At 39.5% G+C, this 19,554-nt stretch overlaps 1 protein-coding gene across 11 annotated transcripts in view; it reads right to left on the minus strand.

Moving 5' to 3' along the window:
- The window catches only part of Znf462 (zinc finger protein 462), a 140,758-nt gene that overhangs the window by 84,600 nt on the left and 36,604 nt on the right, over window positions 1-19,554 (minus strand). Inside the window, exons 1-2 of one of the 11 annotated variants that reach the window (XM_005382767.2) lie at window positions 7,886-7,918; window positions 5,955-6,142 (exon numbers count right to left, since the gene is read on the minus strand). The exons of 9 other annotated variants lie outside the window; for them this stretch is intronic. The gene's annotated coding sequence lies outside the window, so the exon portion shown is untranslated. Of the gene's footprint in view, window positions 1-5,954; window positions 6,143-7,885; window positions 7,973-19,554 lie in introns of those variants that run through there. One more of the 11 variants, XM_005382766.2, reaches the window with a different exon arrangement.

Genomic DNA, 19,554 nt, shown 5'->3' on the forward strand with positions numbered 1-19,554 from the left:
GCAGACGATAATCCTACAAGAAACCAAAAAAGATGAGACACGAAGCCTTGCATATTTGACTCTTTCATCTACGCAGAACAGCACCAACACGAAGAGGCTAACCTAGACCCTGGATACAAAATTATGATTTAAAGTTAAAAGCCTTGATCTCAAAACTACTTACCTCACTTAATAATACTGCGATTATGAGATCAGCAATATTTTTTCTCACTTACCAAATCTGCAGAATCAAAGCAGAAAAGGAAGTTTCTGAGCTACCTAAAAAGAAAGGCTAATTTTAAAAAGGTCAGGAGATCAATCTACAAATCAAATGAGTACCCTCCTCTCCTAGCCCCATGCCATATCTCCAGGCCCCTCAAGGTCAAACAGAATTCCTTTAGATAACTAGACTTCAAGCACCACCCATGTTAATGGCTGCAAGGGGAAAGGTGATTCATTCTACAGTAAGTTATGCCTCATGGGACTGCTCCTTTTAACATGAAACCTCTAGACCCCTAATTATTTGTTATTCTTCACACTACTTATTTTGGGTGGTTGGTTTGTTCAGTTTACACTTAACAGTTTGCGGATTTCAAAACACAGGATTTTGACAGGAAACCCCACATCTCATCATCCAAGTTTGACAAACTCCTGAAGACATATTTAAGGAACATCTAGAATTATGTTAAGGTTTTGCAATGTACATATTAGAGCTGAGGAAAGTCGTTATGGACATAAGCTGCTCTTTTTCTGTCTCCAGAATACCAGGCTGCACTGACACAGTCTGCCCACCCATTTTCTGCGCTCAGAATTCCACGGGTCCGTGACGCCTCAGTTTTTCCGCCCGGGAAGAAGAAAGCAGATAAATCACAGCTTCATCATGTGTCCTTCCAACTCACTACTCAGATGTAACTGGCACAGGGAAGTGTTCTTGACGTTTCACAGCGTTCTCATAAGCCTGCCACCATCAAGCTGGTCCAAGGCAGCTTGGCAAACACCGCTCTCTATGCTTGACGGCGGAAGTATAAGGTGGTCCTCAAGTCAGAGTACCGGTGGTCTTCAGGAAGCGAGCAAATAAAAATGCACAGGCCTTGCCTGGATCTAACCTATTCTCTGACTGAAGGACTGTAGACCAGAAATAAAGCTGTGGAAGCCCCACAGCCATGTGATTCAGTAGCAACTAATTATAACCTTCAAAGCCTTTGAGAAATAGATCCAGATACACCATAAGGTGCTTTTCCTCTGTCCACTCCAGAAACCTACTTTCATTTATAAGACTCGAAACTCCCCAGTTCTTCTCCGACACAATTCTAATAAAGGGCTTTAGTGCCTCATTTGTCCTTTTTTACTTTCTTTTCCTAGGAATGGAAACACCATTTATTCAAAGACAGGTAATTCAAGAACGCACACTGGAATACTTCAGGCAGAAAAACAAAACAAAACAAAATCAGGAACTTGAAGATCATTCTGAAACAATATATTTAAAGATCAGACAGAAGCTGTTGACATGAAGTCAAAGAGTTGTGGGGTGTACTGCAAGGTTAATATTTCTAATTGCAAATGCCAAGCCCCAAGGATAAAAAGATGGGAGGCAAACACAGCAAATTTGTGCATCTTGGGTTGCTAGTCTTACAGCAACATGGGGTATTCTGCATCACTACTGATCATTTATTCTTGTCATGACCAAAGTAGAAGCTCTAATAGCTTAAAAATCATTAAAATATCTTCCTAAACAGTACTGAACTGAGAAGTTGAAGTGAAACCTCTTTCAGAAGCAATAGTTAAGGAATAAAACTTATAAATGCAAATATAAAACAGCCAATTGGACGAATTCTATATATGAACTCTGATATGGGTCTAGGTACTCCAAATTTAACAAAGCGAAGGCAGAATCAGTTCTTTTCTAAATAAATACAAGTGACATATGTGTTACTCTGAAGTTATAGTTTAAAAAAATAAACCAACAAAGAACTTCTAACACCAAGCTACATTCAATGATCTCACACCATTTGGTACTACTATAGATCCTGGCTTACCATGTGGTGTCTTCAAATGTCCTATCAAATGTTTATACTATTTGCTACATGATCTAAGCAGAGTTCTGTGTACTCTTGGCAATTCACCACACTAATGAAAGGTTTAACATATCAGGGAGGATAAATAATTAAGGAATTCAGAAGGGAGACACAGCTGCTCCTCAAAACCAAATTTTCAGAAAAGAAAGGATTAATTTGCAATCACATATGTAACACTCAATATGAGACTGAATTTAAATAGTATCAGGGAAATGCCACGAGACCAAGTCCTGCCAATGCACGTGGCCTCTGCTGTATGTGGCTGGCCTGGTCCATCTGTGGGACCTTGTCTATAAGCACAAAGTCTGAGGCAGGCAATTTGCAGATTAATAATGCAGTCACTTCCTGGATAAGGATGCTAGTCTTCAGGTTTTTTCCTATTTTAGATTTGCTCTCCTATATAAAGTTTTCAGGTATTATAGAGCATGCTGGAGTAATATTTCATAGCAGATACCTTCAGGATCATCATTAAAATGAGATGAGCACCTAGGGATGTAGTCCAAGTAGCTAAAAAATGTCAGCTATATAGGAAGCGGTTCTGGCTGAGTGACCTGTTATGAAAGCAGGTAGTGAGTGTCTAATACAGAAAGAGATACTACAGACCTTCTGGAGAATTTGTGCATTCCTTTGCAATGATACAAGGCTAATTGAGGCCAACAGGCCAGTAGGCAGTCTGCCAGCTCTCCTGTCCTCAGAAAAGGAAGCCTGTGATTTGAACAAGGAGATAAAAGGAGAGAAAGGACAAGAAAAGAAAGGGAGGAAGCAGGGTGGTATCTCAGTAGCTTTAGACTTCATTGTCTGCAAAGGGGAACCTACAGTTCACCAGATAACTCAATAGTCTTGAGATGTGGCTTAGAAACAACATGAAAATGCCTATACCCTCAAAACACAACCATAACAAATGAAAGCCCTGCTCACCAAGTTCTTTCAAATAATGGGGAACCATTCTTGATGTTTACTAAATAGATTAGAAATGGTAAGTACAGAGGAATTCTCTAGAATGTCTTGGGTACACCAGGAAGTTCTTGGAAACTGAAGGCGTTCTTGTCCCAGCATTCTGAATAAGAGATAACTGCTCTACCTCCTCCAGAGCCTAACCTCACCCAAACAGCAGAGACAGAAAATCATGGTGTTCTTTTAGAGACTCTTCAGAATGCTGGCTGGGATTCTACAGACACTTTACACACTCCAAGAACTCTCATTATAAAAATTGTAAAATTAAAGGGAAGTTGCAGATATGCTGCTGGGTCTTCATTACAGAACTGATTAAGACGCAGAGTAAGCAGAAGCTACAGTGAAAGTCGTCTTCCACATGGAGAAAGACAGAAATGTACACTCACTACTTTCCCCATGGGCTTGTCAGCCTGGCTGGCTTTAGACCTTTGGCCTGTATCTTCATGGCCAAATCTAAAATTATTCCCTCCTCAAAAGATCCAGCCACATACACCAAGTCTTGATGCTCCTGGTTTCAGTAAATGAATTCTGAAACAATTTTAATAACTTACCTTGCTCTCTATTCTTTTTTTTTTTTTTTTTAAAGAAAACAGTGATGTATGCCTGTTGACCTGTGGAAGGTGTAAGAAAGTTTGGCCAGAAGAACTTCCTTTATTTGGGGAAAAGGCCACCAAAACCCCCCAACACAATCTTTTTGAAGACTTGCTCACTCACAGTATGCTCCATAAATTCAGACAAGTCCATTTTCAGCAACATGGATGGAAGAAGAGGAAATTATGTTGAGTGAAATAAATTAAGCACAGAAAGATAAATACCACATTTTCACTTATATGTGGAAGCTGAAACAGATCTTAAAAAAGGAAGGCAAAGAATATCAGTTACCAGAGAGCCTGCGAACAGTGAGGAGGAAGGATGGATGGAGAGAGAATAGATAATGGGTACATAGGTACCGTTGGACAGGAAGAATGGCTATTTGTTCCCCTGGAGCTGGGGATCAAACCCAGGGCCTAGACAAGTGCTCACCACTAAGTTACACTCTAGTTCCTCAAAGGAATAACTTCTAATAATATGTACACAGGGGATACTTATGCTTGGCAAAAGTTAATCAAATATTTCCAACTTGAAAGTTCCCAACATGAAGAAATGATATGTCCGAAGTGACAGATATGCATATTACCCTCATGTAATCATTACACATTAAATAGATGTACTGAAAAACCACACTATACTCCACAGATATTACTATTAGTCAGTATTATTTAATTTTAAAAATTCAGACCAAGTCACTTCCTTTATATGAAAATTGAACTACATCTGCCTACTTCATCCCCTTGACTTATCTCATCAAAAATCCTTGAATTAGACAACACTGATTACCTATACCTGGTTCCTGGGGGTCTGTCTGTTTGTTCCCCTTTAAACCAGGGTTCCTCATCTCACTGCCCTGTCAGGATGACTTCTAAAGCAGCCTGCTTGCTGGCAGACTATGGCTTAGGTCTACATGAACCATGAACATGTTTAAGTCCTCCTACAAAAAGGGATTATGCTGTGGAGCGCATCTGCAACCACTCCCACCTCAGGCTGAGGTAGTCACTTTCACAAATTCAAGGTTAGCCTGGCTATATAGCTAGATGATATATTCATATGAGAGACAGACAGAAAGACAGACAGACAGACAGACAGACAATTTTTCCCCATTCCTCTTGGCCTCCACCTGTGGCACAAGCCTTCAGAAGGTTGTCCTTGCTTTTGATCAAACCAGCTGACTCATTCAGAACCATTGGTTTTCCCACCCTTATTTCAAGAAATTAATTTACTTTTATAGTAAGAAAAACACACTATGTGTTTATATTTGAGATTGGAAGGTACTCAAGAATTAGGATTCCTTTTTTTAAGGGACAGCTAAATAATTTCTTTTCTCTTGCAATCCACAATCTACATCCACCAAGTGAGTTTATTCTTAAGAATTGCTGCATCCCAACAGTGATGCAGAAAGCTTTGACATTTGTCCACCAACACAACTGTACACTTTATCACTGTGTGAAAACACTACAGCTCAGGTAAGTGGCCAAGTTCCACATTTCATAAATCCTTAGTGATGATTTCTGCTGTTGTCCAACAAACTTACATTCTTTAGCTTACTCGATACTGAGCTATTAAAAAAGCAAGCCATGGAGAAATTTCTATCGAACCAATTTAAGAATTTGTTCTCAGGTCACTAAAACCAAAAAATAACAGTAGGTATGATGTCCCTGCCTGCCATTTTTACCTTAAGCAAGTCTTTTGAGGCTCTTACTTTGATCATTTTGCTAAATGAAGAGGTTAGATCACGGTGTTCAACCTTTTCATACAAGGGACCTGTTTTACATGATTTTCTTCTCATATTTTAAAAGACTTTTTTTCCTGATTAAATTCACTCCCCTACTTTTTACTATTATTGAGAGACCTATAAATGTCAGTCTTCGTGTGGCTGCCTCCTCATCATCCCAAGTCTGAGCTTAAGGTTCTATCTTGTAGGAATTTTCCCTGACAACTCCATCTACTCTCCTGTGAAACTGAGCCCCCTACCCATAAGAACATACTTGCACTTCATCTCTACTATATTATGCCCCTATATTTTCTTCATTGTAGACATGATACTCATTTTTCTGTAGTCTGCCTCTTACTAGAACACAAGCATCCTTACCGCGGGTCTATGTCTGTCTTGTTCATATTAGTATCTTCAGCCCTAAAACAGGGGAATCATGTACTGAACAAATGCTCTCCAAATATAAATTAAATGAATGATGGAGTTAATAAGTGAATAAGTTAGAATTTCTAAATGGTAAGATTCTCACTAACCATAAAAAATAATTGGCCATTGGGATAACACCTTTGGATCATGGATCCCCTTCCTCCTCACTCTCTTGGGCCCATTATTCATAATTGTTTTCATTCTTATAGCACCTCGTATTTTTAAACTTTTTCAAGATTTCTTCAATCCAGGATGCATGCTATCGCTGCCAACAAACTCCTCATCCTGGCTGAGATTCCTGGCACCAGCTTCCACATGGGTATAACTCGTTGTTCAGTTGCCCTCTGCCACAATGTCGCCCCCATAAGCAGGAAGTAGCTTGAAAGAGTCGTTGCCCCTCCTATAACCAAAAGAGGGGAATGATGGGTTTCTGCCCATATAAATTTCTGCCAAGTCATCATGGCAGTGACCCAACATGGCGGCCCAGAGACAACCATGTGTCTCTCCCAGACCAACTTGTGCCCTATTACAACTTCCTGTCTCCTTTCACGTGTACAACAACTAATCAGTGTCTGTAACGTCACTTAAGCCGCCCCATAAACTCCACCCCCAACCTAGCCCAATGTGTTCTTTTTTCCCAATGTATTCTTCAGATGGTCCTTGAGTCTCTCTCTGTAGCCTTCCCATGCCCAGCAATAAAGGCTTTTTCCACTTCAAAATAATAATAATAACTGGCCATGAAAGCTTAATTCCTTTACTTTCCCCATGTTATCACAAAGCAGTGATCACAACCAGGAACAATTTTGCTTTCTGTCCCCTCCAAGCCCAGGATATTTGGCACTCTCTACAGATAGTTTCATTTATCACAGGCAGAGGGCTTACTACCATCATCTAGTGGGTAGAGTTCAGAGATGCTGCTTAACATTGTACAATGCACATGACAGCTCACACCAAGAATGAATGCTCTGATCTAAAGTATCAATAATGCCGAGATTAGAAACAAACCCTCTTGCAAGTGACCTGTAGGTATTTTCAGTTTCTACCTTTATAAGACCTTCTTGGGTTTGTAGCTAGTGAGTCCCTGGCCCATGTGACCAACAAATTCTCTCCTAGCTGCAGGATTAATGACGCTAAGGCTCTAATTGACCTTAGCAGCCCTCATGCTAAGTGATATCATGAGTTCTTAGTTCTCCTGATTTGCATATTTCAGTATGTATCTTTCTAGAAAAATCCAAAATGAAAGCATATGACTTACTGGTTCATCTTTAGTGATAATTACACCTTGTGTATAGATATCCTGCCAAAGCCTCATGCAGTCATAGGTGGGGCTTTTTCCAAGGTGGCAGGATTTAGAGTGTGTTACGCTGGGACTGATTCACGGTACAATGCTAGGATCAAGGGCACTAGGATTAAAGGTGTGAGTGTTACCTGCCCTAAGTAGCCTGGATAAAATATAAGGGATAAAAAGAGCTGTGGTCACTCCTCTTGTCGCTTTGCTACTTTCTACCTGCCATGAACTGTTTCTCCTCTGTGATGTCTGTGAGCCACCCTGCCTTGGAGCCAGCCAGTTAAGGACTGAAACCTCTACAAATTGTGAGCTAAATAAGTAAACCTCTCCTCCTTTAACTTTGGGTATCAGGTATTTTGTCTCAACAATGAGAAAAGTAATTAAGACAAGGACCTTGCCCTGCTGACGATCCTGTAACCTTTATAAGGGGTCAATGTCACCACAAATGGTCAAGTTCTACACTTAGCATAAGACCTCCAAGGACAATTGGACGATTTCTGTGTAACACACAGTATATATTTTCTCCTCTCTGGTGTGTGAAATTATCTTCTTTCAAGGTGATGGGGCCTCTCACTCTTCAAAATCACTCTTCAGAGGGCGAGTAATGTGTTCCTTTTTTGTTCTTCTGTCTCCAGGCCCAGGCCCAGCACAGGTCAGGCCCTGATGAGATTTGTGGTATGAATAACTAAATGCATGCTTTTTTTCCTGGTGAAAATTAAATGGTGAAAATTAAGTAAATGTTTAGGAACTTAAGCAATTCCAGAGAGCCTCCATGACCAAAAAAAAACAAAAACCAAATCTAGTGCTATATGACACTTCCCGCCCCAACAAATGAAGCTATATTACACGGATTACCTGATTTCCAGGATACAAGAATGCTAAATTGCTTCTTGTCCTTAATATTTAGGTGAGTGGCCATCCTCCACTGCCTCCTCATCCACAGGGAGGGCATCTCTGGCTGCATTGTTCCACCCATGTATACATCACACTGCTAAGTTGTCCTAAGCTGATGCGACACCTGTGGTCATCACCTATGGCTACACCTGAGACTACTGGGCTACCTCCTCTCCACAAAACTCTTTTATTTTTATTTGGAAAGTGTTCTGTAAAGCCTGAAGGACAATTTTTCCCTTACATACTAAAACTGTGTAAAATTTTCAGTGGAGGGAATTATAACAGGTAGGAGCAGAGTTTTCTCTCTTTAGCATCCCTGAAAAACACTAAAGAAGAAAAAAAAAAAAAAAACCAAACACTGAAGCAATACATTACTTGTGCCTTCCTTAATTAAATTAAAGAGAAGAATCTACTCCAAAAGTTAATCATCCATAAGCTTATCATGTTCATCAGAGAGGAGGGGATTTTTAAAGGCCAAATAGCTCAATCTGGTCCAATACAGCTTCATTTTTCAATAGGAAAACTGAGGTCTCAAGAAAAGTAGCCTTGCTAAACATTTTGGAACACAAATTCTTTGAAACCCGGGGTGAAATAAATGAATTCCATAATTTGAGAGGGAGACTCGGCAGTAAGAACTCTCCGTGAGTGTTACTCCGTTTACCAACACCTATTCCCCCTTAAAAGTCCATGCTCCGTGTATTCTCAGTAATAAGCACCCTTTTCATGGGGCGGGGGTGGTGGCAAGCTCCACAATAACCCCTTAGGTCTCCACGGCCCTGGATTCATACTCAGGAGAGTCAGTGAAAAGGTGCAAAATCCATCGCCTGCAGTTTGACTGTTCAGGAAACTTCTTAGGCATGCAAGCTGTGTGTTCATACTTTGGAAACACATTTGGAAGACTGAAAGTTGCTGACAAAGGTATACACACAAGAACAAGAGCTATAACACTGAATTATCTTTCTTCAGAATCCAACCTCATGGAATCGGAACAAGGTTATGTAGCAGGTTTATGCCTGCCAAATCTACCCCAGGAGAAACATTGGCTTGTTTCTTATGGAAAATGTGTGCTGCCAACAAAGTCACTGAAGAGGCTGGCTGAATGAGCCTTAGGGGTATCTGGAAATATCAGGGTCAGTTCCATGTAAAGCAGAAGAGAGAAGAGCAATCATTCCAACGAGCGCCTGGCAAGGAAGCCAGCCTCCCTGTACTACATCGAGTGAGTAGCTCAGACAAATAATACTAATACATTGCTGACACCAGCTATCGATTCAGAATATATGCTGCGTTAAAAACAACCACTATTACGAGTATTTTTCTACATGGCCTAACATATTAATTTACCTTTATCCATTCCTATTTTATCTGTCTTTATTTCTAGTGAGTTCCATGTCCATTTGTTGTATATTTAAAAAGCTAAATGCATCAGAACATCTGGGAATCATCTCAAACTTTTTAAATATTTTCCATAAAGCTATCTTGTAAGAAGAGTCCACTATTGTCCTGATGAGATGTGGCGACTTCTATATTTGTTTTTCCACCATGTAGAATATTTTCACCAACATTTTGAAGGTCTTAGCAATTATTATCCTTTAAGACAGAGGTTCTCAAAGTCTGGTCCCTGGACTAGCACCACCAACATCACCTAAGAACTCAGGGACACAAATCTTCAGGTTCCACTCCAGGCTTGAATCAGAAATTCCAGGGGTGAGTCCCCAAAGTTCATTTTAACACACCCTCAGGGTGATCCTGCAGAAGTTTAAGTACGGACTCCAACTTTCTTTGCAGTGTGAAACAGTCCCTGAGACTATCAGACAGAACAGGCAGCATCTCCTTCTCCCTTGTTTTCAAATGCTGTTGATTGAATGAATACAATAATCGCTATGCAGTACTTAAACAGCATGGGAGAGGACTAATGCTTGTAAATATTTAAGTTTATAGTTAGTAATTAATAGGAAAATACCAAATTGGGAACCCAACTTCAGAAGCAAGTAAGGGTATGCTTATAAAAAAAAAAAATCGCTGACCCTAAAAGAATGAATACTGCAGCCAGTGCAGCGCTGATCCTGATACTCACCTCCCTTACAAACTTCAGATGGTTGATGACATTGTGTCCTTGATATTTTGAAAGTAGGACATGGCAATCCACAGAGGAAAGGAACAGAGTCTTTATCCAGAAGATACTACAAATTGAGTAAATCCTCAGGACACTAGAATCCTCTGGAACAGGAAACTTGCATGACAAATGAAATCTTATTAATGAACACTTCCATGCTTGGAGTGGTCATTTGATCTTTGCACTAAAGTTATAAATACAGAGCTAAACTCTCAATAATAACCAAAACCTGATGGCACAAAGGTATTTGGGAATCCCTCAGAGAAGGACATATATTTTAGGGGCTGGGGAGATAGCTCAGCGGCACAGCACCTGCCTGGCAAGTGCAAGGTCCTGAGTTCGATTCCCGGTACCAAAAAAAGAAAAGGATATATGTTTTACACTAAGAACCAGCCCCCCACCCAAAAAAACAGTAGCTAACTGTCACAAACCATGGACAAAGGCCTCAATAAAGAAAAATGTCAAGAAAGAAACAAAGAGTTTGGCCACAACAAACCAACTGCATCTTCAGAAAGACAACCAGAGGACTCTTTAGCCTGCTGAAGGACCGCAAAAGAAAACCAGCCATCAAGTCTCAAACCCATGCTCTGAAGGGAACGCTGAGCTGGGGTTAAGAGATTTCAAGTGATATGAACCTGATGTCTGGGAGCCAAGAGAAAGTTCTAATAATTATGTCCCAATCAAAACGAATTGGAAAAAATAAACTGAGGGTGAAGTGGGAGAATGAAACTTCATGAAAAATACCAAACAGGCTGGTGTGGTGGCACACGCCTGTCATCCTAGCACTAGGGAGTCTGAGGCAGGAGGATTGCTGCAAGTTTGAGGCCACCCTAGGCTACATAGTGAGTTCAAGGTCAGCCTGGACTTACACAGCGAGACCTCGTGTCAAAACCCCCAGAATAAATAAATAAATAAATAAACAAACAAATACCAGTGAGCAATATATTCTGAAAGAACAGGATACACAAGACACTTATACATAACAATTAACAGAAATTCTATGGAAGAAAAGATCAAAGACAAGATGATAAGACAGCAGATGAAAGGGGAGCTGGCAGTTGAAAGAAATTGATGACAAAAAAATATCTTTGCAGAACTAATAAATGTATTAAAGTTATAAAAGGTACAATCCACAAACCCAAAACAGAGCTGATGTGGAAAGCAGCCCTCACAAACTGCACAAAAGCACAGGAAAAGGACAAGTAGATGAAAGCAGGTAGAGAAGATGACAGAGAAGCAGGTTCGAACACCGAGATCCAACATACAGATAAAAGTATTCTAGAAGTAGACAGCAAACAAGACAAAGCAAAACAAAATATGCTCAAATCCGTGATATGAAGTAGTTGAAACGAGAGTCACCGATATTCCAGGAAGAATATAGGGTCATCAAAACTGAGATACCTTGGTGAAGCTGGAAGATTCATGGACATGGAAGATGGGTAAACACAGTTCCCTTACCATCCAGACATTCAAAAATTAGTCAGTTGCAGAAAGAAAAGTCAGCTGGCCTCTGACTTTTTCAGTGTAACATACAAGACAATTAAGCAGTATCTATATAGGCTTGAGAAGAATAAGATCCAATTATTTCAAGTCAGCAATTAAATTGCCAATCATGTATAAAAGTAATAAGAAAGCATTTTCCAATAGGCATGGGAAATGCATCCCATAAGTAGCTCCTCCTGAAAACCTAGGCAATGATGTATAATACATCCAAACAAGAAAAGGTTCAAAATCAAGATGTAAGAACAGATAATGCACAGTTATGTAAGCAGATGTTATGCACAGCAAATCACCTTACATTTAACAGTAAGATCCACTCATTTGTAACACTTACAAATACACTCTTTAATGTATTGTAATAATAAATTTTTCCTAAAATAACCATAAAAACAGGAAAAAATCCTCAAGCATAACAAAATAAAGAAGCAGGGTGAAAGAAGCACGAGAGGATCAGGTATATATGGCTGAGTATTCTCAAACTTTGTAGCTGGACATAAATATTCAGTGCTGTCTAATTCCTGAAATTAATAAAACTGCAAGTAGAGGAATAGACACATTAATTAAAGTTTGTTTGTTTGTTTGAGACAGGGTTTCACTATGCAGTTCAGACTGGCTTTGAACTCACTTTGTAGACCAGACTGGCCTCAAAGTAGCAGTGCTCCTCCTGTCTCAGCCTCCCGAGTACTGGGGTTGGGATTACAGGCGTGCACCACCATCCCTGGCTTTAAAGTTAAATTTTTAATTAGTAATAAAAACAAAAACAGACTACACAGCTTTTAATTACTAGAAGGATAAAATTAAAGAAAATGCAGATCATATAGTAAAGCAGAGGGCAAAGGAAATTGTAAAAAATACAAAATTAATTAGAATCAAGTATATATGTTACATCAATAAAAGTGAATTAGATAACTGCTCTGAGAAAATATCTCCAGAGAAATGTTAAAAACAAATTCTAATTGCATGTTGTTTATAAGCAATACACATATAACCAGATGACCCAAAAAGTTTAAAAGGAATAATATGACTAAAAATATATCAAGCAGGTTAGGTATGGTGGCACACGCCTATAATCCCAGCCCTTAGGAGGCTGAGGCAGGAGGATTTTGTGAGTTGGAGGTAGCCCAATCTATACAGTGAGTTCAAGTCCAGTCTGAACTACATAGTGAGACCCTGTCCCCTGCCCCCACAAAAGATATATCAAGCAAAAGAAAGCAGAGCTGATGATTAATATCACTCATGATTAAATTCAAATACAGAGCTTTTAAGATGATAACACTTAATAATGTAAAAAGCATAGTCCACAATGAAGATTAATTATGAATATTTATGCCCTCCAACAGTACCACATAGGAAAAAAATGGCAAAAAATTTTTAAAAAGGCATAAGTATTTAACACATTAAGTGGAGAAAAACAACTAAGGATATAATTTATATAATTAATGAAATTGAGTTAAGAGATACCATTTCAAATTTTATATCCCGGAAATAGACAACACACTTTCATTTTTTTCAAGAATGTCTGGATCACTTACAAAGGTTTTCAAGTGCCCATCGAGGTTTGCAAAAGTTTTTAATGCCAGAATTAAGATATAATAAATTACAACTAGAAAAAAGTCTATAATTTCTATTTATAGAACAATAAGGCCAGAGACAAAAGGAAACAGAAATGTCCGAAAAGCTGGAGAATTTTTTAACATTCTCTTACATAACATGTTAGATAACCACAAAAATTCAACTGCAGAATACTACTTTCAAAATGTTACATATTTAAGGGTAAAATTTGGTAAAGGCAGTACTTAGAGGAAATTTCATAGCTTTATGAAAGTTCTAAACCAAGGGGGGGAAAAAAATCACCTCTTACAAATAAAGAAAAAATAATAGTGAATGAATCAAACATCTAACTCAAGTACAAACAAAAATGAAGAAAGTTAAAAAAAGGATTTGGTTGTCATAAAGCTAGAAAAGCAGCCATCAAAATACCAAATCATAACAGAAATGATTCAGTAAGGACTTATTTTTTAAAAAATATAACACTATATATACTTAAATAAAAACTAGTTAACATCACGAAGAAAAAAAGGGGGAAGAGTAAAACTAAAATACAGAAAATTAAAGATAAGAGAAAAAATCTGACTAAAGTAGATTACAATCTTAAAATTACTATGCACAACTCATGGTAATATTTCTTTGCCTAGTGTAATACAGAAACACATATGTTACTAAAATTAATTGAAGAAAGAAAACTATACCAATGCAAGGATAGAAAATATTAAAAATGGGCTTACCCAATCACAAGACAGTCTTCAGACTTTAAGGAACTACTAATTTAAATTGTTTAGCCTGCCGGGCGTGGTGACCCACGCCTGTAATCCCAGCACTCGGATCGGATCGTTGCCAGTTCAAGACCAGCCTGGGCTACAAAGTGAGCTCAAGGCCAGCCTGAACTGCATAGTGAGACCCTGTCTCAAAAAGACAAAAAAACAAAAACAAAAACAAAAACAAAATAAACTGTTTAGCCTAAGGTATAAGATTCTTACCATTGTATCTCCAATGTCAGTGTAACATGGATACCACAGTTTGCCTCAAACTATAAATAATAATAAACAGACCAATATAAATATTGAGGCTAAAATCCAGCTTATCATTAAAGCACTAGTCCTCCATGATCAAATGGGGTTGACTACAGGAAGGCAATGTTTCAATACAAGAACATCTACCAACACTCTGCTATGTTAAGAGATCAAAAGAGGGCCAAGCCTGCTGGCACACGCCTGTAATCCCAGCTCTCAGGAGGCTGAGGCAGGAGGATCCTTGCAAGTTTGAGACCAGCCTGGGCTACAAAGTGAGCTCAAGACCAGCCTGAACTGCATAGCAAGACCCTGTTTCAAAAAGACACCAACAAAAAAAAAAAAACCCTCAAAAAAGGAAAAACTTTGGTTAATATAGAAGAGAGCAAACAGTATTTGATGCAATTTAAGATGAATTCCGCATCATATTTAATGATAACGTCCAAAAAATTCAAGTCAGACACCAGGCAAGAATTATTACTATTAGTATTGCTGTGGAAGTGCCAGCCAATGCATTTGTAAAAGAAAACAAAATTAAGAAAAGCAATTATTAGGAAAGATGACATTCCCTGGGTGTTGGCACAGGTAAATGACATTTTCAGTTTCTATCTAATAACTGCAAAACTTTTTCAAAAAGAGTCTACTACTTTAACATTTAAACAATCATCAAATTTGGCAAGAGACTGGTCATCAGTGAACATCAGTTCTTTTCTTCAGGTGACTAAAAACACAGGATTCTACCCACCAGCACCATGTTATTCCTTTTGCCGCCCTGTCTGGGATTCTTTAATGACTAATTAAATCAATAATTTCAGATGACTTGTATTCAATGATTGTAAAACTCAAGCCCTAAGGTCATGAAAATGGTTCTTAATTAATTATTCCTATTTATCATCAATTCTCAATCATAAGGTTGCTCTATTCATACATTTAAAAGCCTTTTATTTCCATGAAAAGAGAAATTACCGTTTCTCTTCCTTTAAAGAATTTAAACTAGGCGTGGTGACACACGCCTATAATCCCAGCACTCCTGCGGCTGAGGCAGGAGGATCACTGCAAGTTTGAAGCCAGCCTGATCTCCACATTGAGTTCAAGGCCAGCCTGAACTACATAGCGAGATCCTGTCTCAAAAAAAAGCAGCTGGAGGTAAAACTGCAAATGACTTCATATTATGAAGCTCAATCCATTAATTTTCCCTTATAACCATCCAGAAAAATCTCAACCTTAGTATGAGTGTTTGCTCCCAGTTTCTCTTTGCATATCCTCAGAGTGGTGTCCCTGGAAACTCATAGCCTCAACTCTACCCAGCAATCTGATGTTTACACAGTGAAGTCTGTTTCCCATTCTCCATTGTGCCCACTGAGAAGAAAAGTTTCTAAGTTCTACCTGGCTTTCCCTCCTTTATCTCCATGGATACCCATCCTTTCCTTCTTACTCTCCTGCCGCAATGAAAAGTGGGCTTCTACTTCCCATGCCGGAAGGCTGCTCTCTAACTGGGTCCTAGGTGTGGTTCTCTGTGCCTCTTCTGGGAATTCACCACCCACCTGACGGTTCTGTATTTTTCATTCTTCTTTGGCTGCCACTTAAGTCATTCTCACCTTAAGCTCTTACCTAATAAACACACACACACACACATACACACACACATACGTTTCTAAGGCTTGTTGTCTTCTCTAGAGAAACAATACAGAGTCAAAGAGAATTTGACTTCAATCCTAGCTCCATGGTTTCTTGACAAACTACTGAAATTCTCCAAAATTCTCCAAATTCTCCATTTCTTCATCTGTGCAAAGTAATCCACATTTCACAGGCTTGCTCTCATTGGGAGAATGAACACAAACCATGTGGCACAGTTACTGGCATATACAAAGAGTTCATTATAATTGCCATTAATTCCTCTTTTCCATAAACTGCTCACATGCGCCTTACTTTTCCAGAGATCTTCAACATCTGCCTTTTGTAATTCCCATTCTGTTAAAACAAACTTACCATGGTCAGGAACAACCTTCTTAGGACCAATGATAAGATACTTTTACTTTGCAGCCTTACTGAACCATTATTTATGTCACTCTCCACAGCTCACATTTTCCTTGAAATAATTACCTTCCTTGGATACCTGTAACTCTCTTCATCCTGCCCATTCTCCCACCACCAATTTGCATTCATCCTTCAGTGTCACTCTAGACCAAGTTTTCTCAACCAGAGCACTACTGAGGTTTGGAGCCAGGTAACTGCCATAGGTGCTGCGGATACTAAGTGTCATTCTGGACGTCAGCCACCCACCAGATGCCTGTAGCACCTTCTTCCATCTCTCATAGCGACAACTCACCAGTGTCTCTACTGATCTAAAAACACTGAGAAATGCCCCATGGTAGGACAAAATTCTCCCCCGCGGAGTACCACTTTCTCTACAAAGCCTTTCCTAGCACATCAAGGCTGGGCTGCGCCATCCTCCTGGGCATCCCAGAATCTCCCAAGTATTTTTCACACTGCACCATCTGCTTCATTGCCTGTCTCCCCTTACTGCATTATGAGTTCCTTGAAAGCAGGGATAACCAGACTCCAGTGTTCTGCCTATAGAGTTCTGTCTTTTGGGAACATTTATTATAATATATACTTTAAGAAAAGATTTAAGGATAAAGTTTACGCACATTAAATGTGAACTTTGATTTTAACATGCCTCTCTTTTAAGAAATGTAGAAATGTAGGGAAAGTAGCTTATCACTAAGAAGATAAGGACTCAAACACGAACACCTCAGAGGTGATGAGCTGTGTGTATCTGTGTGTATGTGGAGGGAGATGCAGAACAGGTGTGCACGTGGAGGGGCGGGGCTGGTGGAGAAACTGAGGATCAGAATTAGAAAAAGGCTTTAGCTTCGGCCCCATCTGGCCACCAGTCAGGGACTCGCCTGAGGGCTGGAGGATATTCTAGGACAGATCAGCAGGGGCCTTCTGCAGGCCTCTTTCCCTGGGTTCTTAGGTCATCTCTTTCCCTAATCTCAGTGAATCCTTATTTTAAGACTCCCTAGCAGATTTGGCAGTTGGGGACTTAATTGTATGTTTCTACCTTTGTCCTCCTTTGCTCACACCCTTACAAACATTACTGTGCTCCTTATACTGCGCCCGCCTCAGGCAGTGAAATTTCAGAGAAAGAAGAGTGTCCTTACAAAATGTGATTTTCACTCATAAAACATTACTGCACTCCGGAAGACTGGTGGTGTATTTGAGCAACATCAGGGTTGAAAAGAACTAACTGGTCCCAAACAGTTTGCTTCTACAAAATTAGTAAAAAAAAAAAAAAAAAAAAAAAAGTCTTTAACGATTCACCTATTAAAGTACAATGAGGTCATCAGTGGTCAAGATTCAACACAGTCTAGGTAAAACTCCCTTGTCACCAAGGCTAAGAATTCCAGGCATCTAGCTCTTTTGCCTGCATACCAAAACCTGTACTTCTCCTTAAGAAATTCTTAAGTGCAAAACAGAATGCATAGTCTGTTACTAATCAAACAATATTTATATATATTAACAATCAGCAATCTAATGATCAGACGACGTATGTCCCCAGCCCTGAACAATAAAGTCTTCCATGGTTCTGGAGTTGAAAAGAACTTTGATGATGTTTGTATATTTTTTATTAGTAGGTGGGTTTTACACGTTGGAGAAAACAAGCTGGACTATCTTCTCTCTCAAAAAGTACCCAGCTCACTAATGGTTGGCCAATAAGTCAATCCACGTCTTAGGGTGTGTGATCACTTCTGTGTTTAAACACTCAATAGGAGTGCAGACAATAACACGGGAAGGTGAGCAAGGGAGGCACAGCCAGGACTAACCACAGAACAACTGCCTATTAGCAAATGAAGCAAATATCAACGCTTTGCTACCTGTCTTCACAAACATCAGGAAAGAGCAGGTACGTCTCATATTGAAGAATCAAAGGTCTGGCAGGGACACAAACTTTAATGAATCAGTTGATCCCATTGACCGACCCTTCCCTCTAATGTTCAATTTTGCTCCATGAAGCCCTATGAAAGGCAGAGACTCCATCCTTGTGCAACCACATACTTCACCTTATACCCCCAAACACAGAAATATCTTACATGTCTCTCCAGGAAATACAAGAAGGAATCTAACCCATTACCTTTTGGACATATGGGATACTAGCTATGACCACTCCATCCCACAACTGAGATCCTAAGATCAGGTGAGAAATCTGAAACCCAGTGAGGTAAAGTTTTTGGCACAGAAATGTCTTGGCATTGCCAAGGTCCACCCTGGCTCACATTTATACCGGTGAACAGAGAATCACTGACCTGGAGCTCACTGTCCTAATTTTTTTAAAAAGTCATTTTCAATTAAGCCAAAACCAAATATTCACTGATCAGTTACCGCGAACCAACACATCCACTTATTGAACATGTGAGTTCCCACTATATAACTGATGGGATTCTAGACATGGGAGAAAAACAAAAAATACGAAGGAAAAAATGCCTGGTATGCAGCATGCCGTCCTAATTCTGCATACCAGGTAAAATATAGCAACGGCAAGATAACATCAACAACTAGACAATGAAGAATTCCATTATGGACTGAAACCTCTACATACTGTGAGCTAAATAAAACTTTCCTCATTTAATAAAAAAAAAAAAAATAGACAATGAAGGATTCTAAACACTCTATAATGAAGTGTGGATTGTTATGGTACAGTTTCCAAGTACTAAGGCAGAGAGAGCAGGGATGATCTGGGTGGCTGGAAAAGGAAAGCACATGATTTCAGATAGAAGGGTGGGTTTGATAATGAGTATTTTTTGAAAACTAGGCAGGGAGCTCGGATCAGTAGAAGCAGCATAGGCTTTAACAAAGAAAGTTAACTAGACCCTACACCCTGCGGTCAGATCTAGCTCCCTTGCTTAACACCTGACCTCAGGCAAGACACTGAGCAGCTTCCTCACCTGTAGAGTGGGACTAAAAAATATCCATCTCAAAGGGATTAAAGAAGATAACATCTATGGAGTCTCAAATGTCAGATTCTTCTTCCCCTCCCTTCATTTGGAGAGCAATGGGAACTCTTATCATCCTTAATCAGAGGAATGTGATATATTGAAAGCTGTGTCCTCTCAAGATTATTTTGGCAGCACTATGAAGGACTTCTGGGGGAAGGGAGGTGGGGAGTCACAGGCAGCTAAAACAGCTGCTGAGATGGGTGTTGGGGATGAGATCAAGCAGGCTGGGCCAGCAGTGGGATGCACCCTGGGTGAGAGCTGGGGTTAAACCTACACGACCTTTAGAAGGGAGAAAGGACAGAAGCTAACTCAGTGAACTTGATCTAATAATCAGGTCTTCACTTTCTGACCCATCCAAAAGAACTAACGAAATGTGGTCCATGCTTGATTTTTTTTTCCAATGTATGTCACGCAAAGTTTGTTCTTTGGTGATAAATGAAAAAATTAAAC

Source organism: Chinchilla lanigera, unplaced genomic scaffold (genome assembly GCF_000276665.1).
Source record: "Chinchilla lanigera isolate Chin_1 unplaced genomic scaffold, ChiLan1.0 scaffold00018, whole genome shotgun sequence".
Lineage (NCBI taxonomy): Eukaryota > Metazoa > Chordata > Mammalia > Rodentia > Chinchillidae > Chinchilla > Chinchilla lanigera.